The sequence below is a fragment of the Protopterus annectens genome, chromosome 11.part0 (assembly GCF_019279795.1).
Source record: "Protopterus annectens isolate FY-2018-M chromosome 11.part0, PAN1.0, whole genome shotgun sequence".
NCBI lineage: Eukaryota > Metazoa > Chordata > Ceratodontiformes > Protopteridae > Protopterus > Protopterus annectens.
This window is the reverse complement of record NC_056745.1, coordinates 600,731,623-600,744,753: the sequence shown is the minus strand read 5'-3', so window position 1 is coordinate 600,744,753 and position 13,131 is coordinate 600,731,623.

Sequence of the window (13,131 nt, the reverse complement as noted above, 5' to 3'; positions counted from 1 at the left end):
TCTTCTTAACAATAAATTAATGGAATAGAATGTTCTGCTAGAATATCTATAGTAATGCTGCATGCATGCAAGGGAATGGAGCGACCTACTGGGATAGCAGCACACAGCTGAAAGCTATGTTGGCCACCAGGAAATGTCTGGTCAAAACTGACCTCCACTCACAATCCAGTAGTACCCAAGGTGGCCAATGCCACTGCAGTATAGGTGTGGGGACAACTAAGTGGGGGCATAGGTGACAGGCATGGATGTCAGGGAGGGAGTCCCATAACCACCCCTCACACCCACACAGCATGTCAGCTGTAGAAAACCACAGAGAAATGTCTGGTAAAGGCATAGAAATGGTGGGAATGTTGAATTAACCCCTACAGGCTCACACAGTAATAGCACAGCAGACCCGCAGTTCCAGTAAGGCTATGAAGGGTAGGAAGTCTGAAACTCAAATGTATGCCCATGCAATCTGACCTCAACTCTTTACTAACATGCCTCCAGTCCACAAGACAGGGCACAATAGTATGGTAAATGGAACCAAAATGTAAAGAAAATACCAGCATAGTCCATGCAAATGTGTACAGTGAACAGGTGTGCCTCCCCATATTCCCACACAAATGCAGTAACATATATGTTTGCATGTAAATAGTGGCATAGCACACATTGGCAGGCTGTGCCAATACACAAACACATGTTGCCTGTCCACAATATGCAGGTGTCAATGAGCTATGTATATGTGTGGTTAATGCTGTCTGGATCTGGCCAGCATGTTCTCCTGGCAGTCGTCTTGCACTGTCCTAGATACAGTGCTGCCTTTGACAGGGCCATTTGCAGATAACTGCAGTGCCAACTGTTATGCATGTCAGTGACACTCACTGCTCTGCCATTGACATACCTGGAAGTCACAGTGCTATATGGAATATGCTACACATATTACTGACATCTTGAAGGATGTATAGCAGAGGTGCCAAGGCATTTGTGAATATAAGTGCTGTGTGGTACTGTTACCAGTGGTCATTCTCAATAATCCTTTTTCTTATGTTTGCTTTTACAAATAATGGACATGCCTGCACAGTTGAATGCACTCTGTACCCAGACCCATAACTCCCAACCTGTGACAGCAAGATGTCTGGACAAGGCAGAAAGATAATTGGAACAAAGGCACAATGATAGGCATGTGTTGTAAATATCATCCTTACATACTGAGAAAGTTGGTGGAGTGAGGGGTTTGCAGCAGCGGGAATTGTCTGAAGGTTATGTATTCTGAAACAAAAATGTCTGTATTATTTTGTTACATCACACTTCAAGTATATGTAACTAACCCCACCATAAAAACACAAGTTTATGTAGAAAGAATGAAATCTCTAGCCAAGACAACCTGCCAAAAAATTTACAGGTCAGAGGTATGCACACAGAAGGATATGATATCTCAGGATTGAAAGATACCACACAAGCAGGAGATCCCCAGCCATTATATCACCAGGTTGCTGGACTATTGACACAGCTGTGTGTCAGTACTACACTGGCTGTAGCTGTACCTCACAGATGGCCTTGGGCAACAATTTATGTTGCTGCCCTCATAATATTGATCTATGCATCATACAACTACTATTCCTTTGGTAAAGCACTGTGATGATCTGAGGATGTCTGGCACTAGGTAGTGCCAATACATTACAGTTTCAGACTACAGATATCTCAGAAAATGTCTGCTAAACAAAACAAGTACCCTGAGGAAAGTCCTGTGTGCACTTGAGAGCTATGTCTGTAGCACACAAAACCCTGGACTGGAGTACACCTATCTCTGGAATGGAGTCCCACCCTAACTATAGAAGGTCACACTGGGCATGCTCCTACACTTAGAGAATCACAGGACATGTTGGAACCCACATTGGAATATATGAGTGTATTGCATATATATGTCCATGCATACAGACAGCTATGTACATCTCAACTGTCCCCATACACACACATCAGACAGGATTAACCTCAGCTAGTGGTGGGTGACCCATATGTGATATATCTGCATCTGTTGCTTGAAACACACACACACACACACACACACACACACACACACACACACACACACACACACACACACATATATGGGCAACAGATAGCATATGTCAAGTACACACACACATAGATGTGGGGAACTGAGAGACAGACAGTGATACAGAGAGAGAGAGAGAGAGAGAGAAACAGGGGGACACAGACAGAGTGAGTCACACATGGATACCCTGAATGGCATACAGTGATGTCTTGCTGTAGACAGTGGCATACAAGTTATAAGCAGTCACACATGCAAGCATAAAAGGTGAACCCCATTGTGTAACAGTACTGAGGTTGAGTTTATAATGTCACATCACCTGCCTGTGTGTGTGTGTGTGTGTGTGTGTGTGTGTGTGTGTGTGTGTGTGTGTGTGTGTGTGTGTTTGTGTGTGTGTGTGTCTCCAAAGGTCCAAGTATTAGGAGACTCTTCCCACTCAGTACACTTCACATTGCCCTACTTCACAAGATCTGCTGCTTTCATTCACCTTAGAAGAACCATTGGACACTGATCACCCCTATAAGCTCTGTAGCATGTGCAATAACTGTGTAACACTATAGTGGAAATAGCTAGATAGGTAGGGGTTTTAATCTCAATACTGGCAACTGTGTGTGTGTGACAGTTGTGTATGTGAGAATGAGGGTGTGTATGTTTGTTTGTAGGTGAAACAGTTTTAGGCCATTCACACATACAACACTTCCCAGTGCCCCACTTTATCACTCCTACTGATGTCATTCCCCTTATCAGCACCTATGGCCAGTTGTCAGCCCAGTAAGCTGTGTAGCATGTGTGATAACTGCGTAACACTCTAGCACAAATAACTAGATAGGGAGGCGATTGACTCTCAGATCTGGCAAATGTGTGTGTGGGTGTATAAGTGTGTGTGTAACTCTATGTTTGTAGGAAGAAGTATTTTGATGTTACCCACCCACTATCCTACTGTATCAGTTATGCCAGTGTCACTACCCTTATAGGTTCATAGGTGTATACTAAGCTAATGGCCCTGGAGACATTGCAAGCCTAGCCTATAGAAGTGCCCTGCCATTGTGCCAACCAACGTTAGTTCCCAGTGACCCCATCAAATAGAGTCACTGGAGTTATCCCTCGGGTGAACTTTCTATTACCTATCCACTTATCAAGATCTCTCTGGAACAGGGTTATCTAGGTGCTTTGCTTGACATGTATGGGAAGTCTATTCCAGGGTATGTGCAGTCTCTGGGTGAGGAATTTGTCCTGCCACCATGTTGTGTTGATTGTGGTAATGAGGTCAAGGTCCCTGCAGTGTGTGGTGCAGAGAGATTGTGATGTCTTTAGATGTAGCATTTGCAAAAGAGCTGGGTCAGACATGGCTTTGCAAGTCAAGCAGAGATCGCCTCTAAGTAGGTGATATGAGACAGAGAATAGCTGAAGTCTTTTGAGTTTTTCTGTGTAGGACATGTCTGTGTAGGACAAGTGCTTAATGCCTAGGATCCTCATTGTGAGGTACTTCTGTGGCCTTTCCAGCTATTGCAGATATCTAGTGAGGTATATGCCAAATGGGCCATTATACTTGATGATTGGTCTAATGAGGGAAGAGTACACAGAAACGATAACCTCCTTCTTCCTTGGTAATGAGATGTGCCACATAGAAGAATTTCCTGACCACAGTGGCAATATGGTGGTTAAAGGAGAGGTTGCTTTCAGCCTGTGTCCCCAGATCTCTTATAATGCCTAAAGTGTTCAGTGGGTTCCCATCGATGTGGTACTTAGTGGGAACTGAGATTTTACCAAAGGGGCTGATGATGCATTTTGTGGTCTTAAGCTTCAGGACATGGTTTCCACACCTGTCAGTGATCTCAGTGAGGCCTTTCTGTAGGACGTCTGCATCAGTTGTGGAGTTAGTGATATCTCCCAGCTTGCAGTTGTCTGTGAACTTGGTCAGCCAGAGTTCTTTTGTTCCTGGCTGGTAGTCTGACTTAGAGTTCCTTACTTTCACACTGTGTGTTCTATCTGTGAGCCAATTTGCAACCCCCCTAGTGATATAGTGGTTGATGCCTAGTTTGGTGGGTTCATCCATAATTCCTGACTGAGGAATGGTATCAAGAGCCTTGGCCATATTGATGTAGGCTGTATGCAGTGCAGTGCCTTACTGTCATACCCAGCCCTGGAGACTGATTCAAAGATGTCAACCATGTTGAGCAGGCATGATCTCCCTTTCACAAAGCCAAACTGTGTAGGGTCCAGAGTTAGAAGATTACCTATATGTTTTTTTAAGTTAATTATTGCTTTGGGTTTCTTTATCTTTGCTGACATGTATATATAAGGTAATACTTAACAAAATGTATTTAATTGTGTAGTGAATTATTACGTGACTGGAATCAACATTAATCTTTTGGCTCAATATATGACGAAATACAGCCGTTAGGGGGCTCTGAGATTTTGAGTTAAATTAATATAGTGAATTTGAGTTAAATTAACATAGCTATATTAATATTATAGTGTTTGGAGGAGAGTATCATGGTTATGTTGGGTATGTCTAGTTACATGCATTGATGTACATGTTTGTACAGTGCATTAGTGTATGAATAAGCAGTCATGCAGGTATTTTCCATTGGCATGGGTGCTGCGAAGTTAGCCACCTCTGTTCTTATGAGTCCAAAGTCAGTTTTGGAGAAGTTTCTCAAGGTGGTTACCTTTGCGGGGGTGTGGGTGAGATGTGGATTTCCATTGTGATTACTCTATGTTGGCTCTGACCAGGTAGCGATTGACTGCTGTTGTCAAGCAATGGTCCCATGTGGTAGTAATCAACACAGGTCAAGGATGTTGCTTCCTCTACTGGGTGTCAGAATGAGCTGGTTCAGGGCATTGGAACTGATGAATTCCAAGAAGCATTGCACTAGTGTATTGGTGCTTGAGTATCTTATACAGTTGATGGAAGAGCAGTTGAACTCATATGAGAGTGTTGGGTTGGACCTTGATAGTTTCCAGGGTGATGAGGAATGTGGAATGAGAGTCTAAGAGTCTATGGACATGGATGTGGACCTATAGCAGGCTATGACATTGATTTCACTATTATCCAATGTCAGTTGTACCTGAAATATCTCAGATGCCATATGCTGTGATACTACTCTGGATGTGTGCATATCCATTATTAATATGGAGATGCCACCACCTTTGTAGCTGTGGTCCATGTTTTGGTGCTGATAGGTGTGGAATGAGTTATAGGCTGGTAGTGCAGGGGTGCTGTCTGCTGCTGTAAGCCAGGTCTCCGTTACAGCACAAATATCAATCTTCTCCATTTTGAGGAGTGCTTCAAGTAGCTGCATCTCATGTCTTGTGTTGAGCAGCATGACCCTCTGATTGCATATATGTATAGCTGTTACTGTGGTAATTTGATTTAGAACACCGACTATAAGGCACTATAGGGTGGCAGGACATATAGCCAGTACCTGAAAACCCAGGGGTGACAGATGCAGGCCATCTCTGGCAAGCCATCGCAGTCTGTCAATTATGTAATCCCAAGCAGATACTGGATCCCATGACAGTGACACCAGACACTTAAGCCAATTGTTGAAGTCAATCATTTGTTGTTTGTACTGTGGTATCATTCTGGGTGACAGTAGTGTACTGCTCAGGGCTACTGTCATACCTTCCTGGCCCACATAATCTAAGAGCTCCACCATGTCTCCTTTCATGTAGTCCATGGAGGTACATCTCAGGTCATTCATACACACATGGACAATGACAGAGTGATACTTGTAGTTGTTGTGGAGTGACCTGACTGGGTCTGTTATGTGTTGGATTCTGACACCTAATAGACAGCTGACTGTTACCTCCTCCACGTTCAACCTAGTGAGTGAGACATCTGTGTGCCTCACTATTGATTCACCTATGATTATTGTATCAGACAAGGTGGTTGGCCTTTGGGGGTTAGGTTGAGGGGCACACTGTGTAAGTGAGATATGTGTCCTGTGGTTTGTGCTGTGTTGTGGTGGTTAAGTGGGTGTCTGTCTTGCTGGTCTCCGCTGTTTGGTTAAATGTCTATTGAGTGTCTCTATGAATGTAGGTGTGTGGTTATTGTTTGTATGTCAGAGCTGTGATACTGGGGGTACTGAAGGAGTATGTGCTCCATGTTGTGTGTTGCAAATGTTGACCCTTCTCCTCTTGACCAGCTAGTCCAGTCTTCGCTGGAGAGTGCATAAATTCCAATTTGGTGATATAGGGGTATCTCTCACAAGTCTGAGTGTTGGGAGTTTAAAGGAGAGGGTTGTCTATGTACATGAGGCAGTTGCAACAGTGCCTCAGAATGCCCAAGTGCACCAGGTTAATGGGCAAACGCACAGAGAACTGCACTTTAATCATGCCAGGAGGGGTGGTCATAACTACTAAGCAGTGGAGTTAATTCCATGAGGAATAACCACTGCTGATGGCTCTCAGGTGTGCTAGAATAATTGATAAAAAAACTGTTGAAGTGCAAAGCTGTTAGGCTAGAACTATCAAGGTCTAAGGCAAAACTGAAGACAGACTGTCTGGCACCTGCAACAATTTACCTCAACTGTGCAGTTATCAGCACCTTTGGCCAACTGTCAGCCCAGTAAGCTCTGTAGCACATGCAATAACTGCATAACACTATGGTAGAAATAAATAGATAGGCATGGGTTCTAATCTCAATACTGGCATGTGTGTGTGCCTGTGTTTGTGTGGGAATCATATACTGTGTGTGTTATACCAGCTTGAGTTGTGTACCACCCTGTAATCTTCCCATCACTCTAATTTACTATGCCTGCTGATGTCATTCACCTTAGAAGAACTTTGGGATTAGGTGAAATTATGTAAGCTCTGTGGCACGTCTGATAACTGCATAACACTATAGTAGAAATAATTAGATAGGTAGGGGTTCTAATCGCACTACTGGCAACTGTTTGTGGGTGTGGGTATGTTTGTGTGAGAGTCATATACTGTGTGTGTTATACCATTTTGAGTCATATACCACACTGTAAACTTCCCATCATCCTGCTTTATTAAGCCTGCTGATGTCATTCACCTTAGAAATACCTTGGGACTAGATGAAGTTATGTAAATTGCGTGGCACATCTGAAAACTGTGTAATACTATAGTAGAAACAACTAGATAGGTAAGGGTTCTAATCTCACTACTGGCAACTGTTTGTGTGAGAGTCATATACTGTGTGTGTTATACTATTTTGAGTTGTGTACCACCCTGTAAACCTCCCATCATCCTACTTTACTAGGCCAGCTGATGACATTCACCTTAGAAGTACCTTGGGATGAGATGAAATTATGCAAGCTCCATGGCATGTCTGATAACTGAACAGTATAGTAGAAATAACTAGATAGGTAGGTGTTCTAATCTCAATCCTGGCAACTGTATATGTGTTTGTGCCTTTGGGTGAAGATTATATCCTGTTTGTCCGATACCATTTTGACTTGTGCACTATCCACGCCTGTTTACTACTTCCTGATGGCATTACTTTATACATAGTGGTAATAGCATCTGCCTCACATGCAGCATGTTAAACCATTGTGCTCACCATGCCAGTCTTCTGTAAAGATGTCTATGGAATATCCAGGTGTTTGCAAACTTTATGTGGTCTGTGTCCCTTACCAATGCTCATGTATGTGATACTGTTGCCAAATCGACCACAGTGAGTGTAGTGACACACATGTTAGCATCAGGCATCATACCTGACCCAAACATCATACTGATACAACGTCTGCTACACTATCATGTGTCCAGGCTTGTAGGAGCAATACATGAATTCACATCCTATTTCTGGTAGGTTATCTCACCATCCATGAAGGCATACAGAACATTACATGTTGTAAGAGGTGGTGTGTTATGTCCCATGTATATAATCTATGTGGGGCATGTCATGTGTATGTAGTATTACAGTACATCAAGGTGGAAATATAAATCTGTCTATTGCCAACTGTTTATGTTACTGTGTGCACATCCCCGTGTCAGTCTTTACTGTGTGTATGCAAAGCATAAACCATTTTTTCTCCCTGTTCCACCTGGTGAACTCAGGAATACATACCACAAACCTATCATACACAGTATCATGCATGCCCTCATCAACTGCTCAGGGTTGACTGTATGGGAAAGAAATGGCAGGGCCAACAAGTGTTGACAGGTCAATTTGTTGCAGTTAATGTAATGGCTATGCATGTGAGGGACCTGCTGACAGTACTGCAATAATCTGTTCTCTATGTGTGAGCCTATAGTACTACATAACACTGAGCTGACATGTCTGAAGGCTACCTGTCTGTGACAAGGGGTATGTATGCAAGGTCACACTATCTGACAACAGTATCCCTTAAACACTGTTGCATGCTTACACATATGGTACATGTACATATAAGGTTGTACCTTGCCTATGACATGGTCAGCGTATTCCCACCCTACCATACTCACTCTTGGGAATGTCTGCAGGGCCACAGCCTGCAGACACACAGGCACCTGGAACACAAACAGAATACAGCATGTCAGACTACATTCAGTGGTACTAACAACAACAAAGCATTCTGGTTAATAAGGTACATGCACCTTTATGTGTACCCATAACAAATGCAGGCAGACAGCACTGTACATAATATTACATAGTTACACTGTGCTATATTCACCCTGTGCATCAGACCCATATTCACATGTCCCTGCATCGATGGTATGGATGACAGAGATGTGGCACAGGCATCAGCATATGCACAGGGTGTGGTGTGGATTTGCCAGAGGCCTAGGCTGGGCCATATGGTTGACATCATGTGTGTGTTTTTGTTGGGTATTCATTAAGTGCAGGGGTGGTGTGTGTGTGTGTTTGTGTGTGTGTGTGTGTGTGTGTGTGTGTGTGTGTGTGTGTGTGGGTTTGTGGAGGTGACTTGTCTGATGGTAATGTGTGTGTGTTTGTATGCACACAGTCATGCCATGTGGCCACCCTACACAGGAGTAGTTTGGACAGTTGTGGGCTGTACATCGCAGGGTGTACAGTTCACCATCTCTGGCCATGGACACGGGAACTGGTCCTGCCATGGGTCTCATTGACACCACCAGGGCCAAGTCCTGATGCAGTATTTCTCCCCGATGGTGACTGCTGTTTGCTGGATCCATGTCCCTGGCCTGCTGCATCATGGCATGGACAGCACACCCCCTTCGGTAGTGCTGCTGGTACTGCCAGTATGGGAATATGATGGTGCATGACCATGTAGACCCTCAGCTGATCATGGTGCTGCCTTATGTCCATGTGGCTGCTGGCCATCCCCCGCCAAACGCACAGGCACAGATATTCTATGGTCAAGGAGTGCCAAGGTCTCCTCCCACCATCTATCCATGACCTCAGTATGCTAACGGGTGGCTGCAGTGATTTCACGAATATTGCCACAGACACAAGGGATGTGCTCATCCATGATCCTGCATATATGTCTGGTGTTATATTCATTATGTGCCTGTGCCTCCATTATGGCCAGAAACATGCGTCTGGTAACTGCTGCTGTGGCAGTTGCAAAAGGGGCATGATGGGCTGCAATACTCCTCGGAGCACCCATATACATCCGCCTGTGTGGGACCTTGGCAACAATCTGGATATGGCTAGTGTCTGCAACCTCACTTTCCATAGTCAACATACTAGCCTGTCCCATGCCACCACCCGCCAACTGTCCATTATCTGTGCCCACTGGTGATGGGGTATGTGTGGGCATTGTGGCCATGTGCGGGGATGGGGTTGACAACAGTGGGATGCCAACTGATGGCACAGATTCAGCCCCTGACAACCCCACCTGTGCCTCAATAGGAGCATCATCATGGTCAGAGTCTGCAGAGGCATTGACATCAGGATCAGAGTGGGAGGCACTGTGGCCACCATGTCCTCCTGTGAGGAAAAAAAACAACATATGTAAATTACTACCTGCACTATAAGGTTTACTGGTACACACACACACACACACACACACACACACACACACACACACACACACACACACACACACACACACACACAGGTGAGGTGCCTCAAAGGCATTATATAGACCTCACACTAGCCAGCTGGGGGCATTCAGGACACACAGTCAGACAATAACATACTCACTCTGGACAGACCCTCAGCATCATGCAGTGCAGCCCTTTCCACTTACTTTTACTACTAATATACACCTCTGGGATACAAGAGTGTTGTTAACAGGTGATGGGCCTTCACCTAGAACACACTGCACCTATGTAAACATTATTGCTGTTCATCTGTATAGCACTGTGGCAACTCCTACAGAACATACTTCCCAACTGTACAGAGTTTTGATGAATGTCTAGATGTCTGTCTTATATTTTTGGTCTGTTCCCCATAACTCCCGTGTTTGTCTGATGCACTACTCGGATGACCTGTGGAATGGTGTAACCAATTAATGTCATAATTTGAGGTGCAGATTGCATAACCTACAGTACATGTATGTTAAAACAAAGGTGGTTACTCAAACAACTTCCCAAGCTTACAGTGAATATAGTAAGTGTACACACCCCTGTTAACATGCCAGGATATTGTGATATATCACATGAGACCTCAGAAATCATGTTATAACATTTCCCTAATGTCATATGAATACAACCTTTGCAATCCAACTGAAGAACATACACATCAGTTATGGGTAACATATGGTAAATGCAATAGGTACAATAGGCTGGTTGCATGAGTGTGCACACCCTTAAAGTAATACTCTGTTAAAGCACCTTTTGATTCAATCACAGCATTCAGTCCTCTTGGGAAGGTGTCTATCAGCATGGCACATCTTGACTTGCCAATGTTTGTACACTCTCCCTTGCACAACACCACCAACTATGTCAGATTACAAGGACATCTCCTATGCACTCCCCTCTTTAGGTCACCCTGCATATTTTCTATTGGCTGTAGGTGGGGGCTTTGGCTGGGCCAGTGCAGAACATTGCATGTGTTCTAGTGAAGTCATCCTTTTGTTGATTTGGATGTATGGTTTGGGCTATTGTTGTCTGGAAAGGTGGAATTCCTCTCCATCCTCAGCTATGTGGCAGACACCGGAAGGATTGGATCTACAAGGGACTGGTGTTTGGAACTGTTCATAATCCCCTCCAACTTGCCTACAGCCCCAATTCCAGCTTGTGAACAGCAACCCCAAAACAGGACAATGCCATCACCATGCTTCACCATTGGGGTGGTGTTGTGGTGATGAGCAGTGGTGTTATTGTGCCATACAAACCTGTCAGAATTGTGGACAAATAGTTCAACCTTAGTCCCATATGACCATAACACATTTTCCCACTTGCTTTTTGGAGACCTGATGTATTGCCTTCAGACTTTCTCCAGGCCTGAATATTGTTTGATATGAGGACCTAATGCCATCTTCCAACCCTACCCTATAAGTGAGACATATGGAGAACATAGAAGTTTGTTGTTACATGTAGTACACATCCAGTACTTGCTGGAGATTCCTGCTACTCCTTCACTGTTGTTGTAGGCTCCTGGCAGCCTCCCTGACCCATTTTCATGTTGTATTCTCATAGAGTTTGTAGAGATGTCCATTCCTTCACAATGTCACTGTAGCCCCATATTTTCACCACCTTTTGATGACAGTCTGCACTGTGTTCCATGGTATATGCAATGCTGTGGAAATGTTTTGGTACCTTTCTCCGGGCTGATACATCTCAAAAATGTGGTCCCTTAGCAGTTTCATTGGCTCTATGTGGACCATGGCTGTTGCTGTAGCAGGCAACTGGGTATATGTTAGGCTAATCATGGTAGAACAGCTGACCGGTGTTTGCTGTTAATCAAAGAGTATCTGTAATTGATGGCAGATGTGTACCCAATAAGATGTAATGCTGTAGTTATATCGAAAGCTGCATCAACATAGTATCAGCTTCAGCTGGTACACACATATGAATCTAGGTTGTTGTATGATTATGTGTCATAATTGTTCCCATAACAGATCTGTTTGCCTTACAATTGAATTGTACATGTTATAGGTCCATGACAGGTTGGCAGGATTTTGAAATTATCTATTTTGCTCTCATTTTTGTATATCACAAATACCTGGCATTCTAACAGGTGTGTACACCATTTATATGCACTATATAACACTAATTTATACAACATCATCCTAGTTTTTGGCCTTTGTCCCCTCATTTTGTCAGTCTTTGTCCAGATGTTCTCCAATGACAGGTTGTGAGGTACTCTACAGATATGTGACATCTCCTGCAAATAGGCCCTTGTGATGACCACCATGATGCAATGCAGTAAATACCATCACAACTGAACATGCAGATATTGCCCAATGGCTGAGTGTAACAGTTGTATGCATGGTCACATGCATGACCTTAACATGTCTGGGGTACTGGTGAGGCACAACAGGAAAATCCCATACTTAACAGCTTCAGGCTGCTGTCCCACATGCAGACCAGAGGGGCCTATGTAGTAGTGGAGGAGTTGTCAGCAGATTCACATATAGCATTGGTACAAGAAGAATGCTACGTTTCTGCACAGGTACAGTACACACTATGATATTGCACAATTTGCTGTCCTTCATCATAGATGTGCACTTGTGTGCATTACTAAACCCCACCCACTAATCCATTTTGCACTGACCTATGCATCTAGAGACTCTATAGAATACAGTTTCACTGCTAAATCATTACATTGATGTGCACTTTGGCCTTACCAGCATGCTCCTTGCCTGTTGCCTAGGTGCCACCCACCTCCACGACTGGTGTTTTACATGTTTGATGTTGTGTGGGGGCTACCCCAAGGTTGGCGCAAGGAGTACCTCTGTTGCCATAAGTGGGGCCTGTGTGGCTGGACCCCCACTGGTAGCAGTACGGTCCCTCGCTACAGCAGCAGCGCTTTGCAGGGCATGATGTATCAGGTCAGTTGCTCTATGAGTGACCTGATCATATGTTCATCCATGGTGGCCCAAGATGTTCACTCTGTTGACAAGATCATCCCTCAGGGCAGTCCGCTCCCACAGATTTTGCCGGCTATAGCTAAAAAGAACAGCATAGTGTGTTATCACAGCTTCTGTGATGGCTGCTGTCTCCACAGCAGTGCATGCAGGTTGCCTCTGCATGGCACCTGGAAGATATAAATAGGG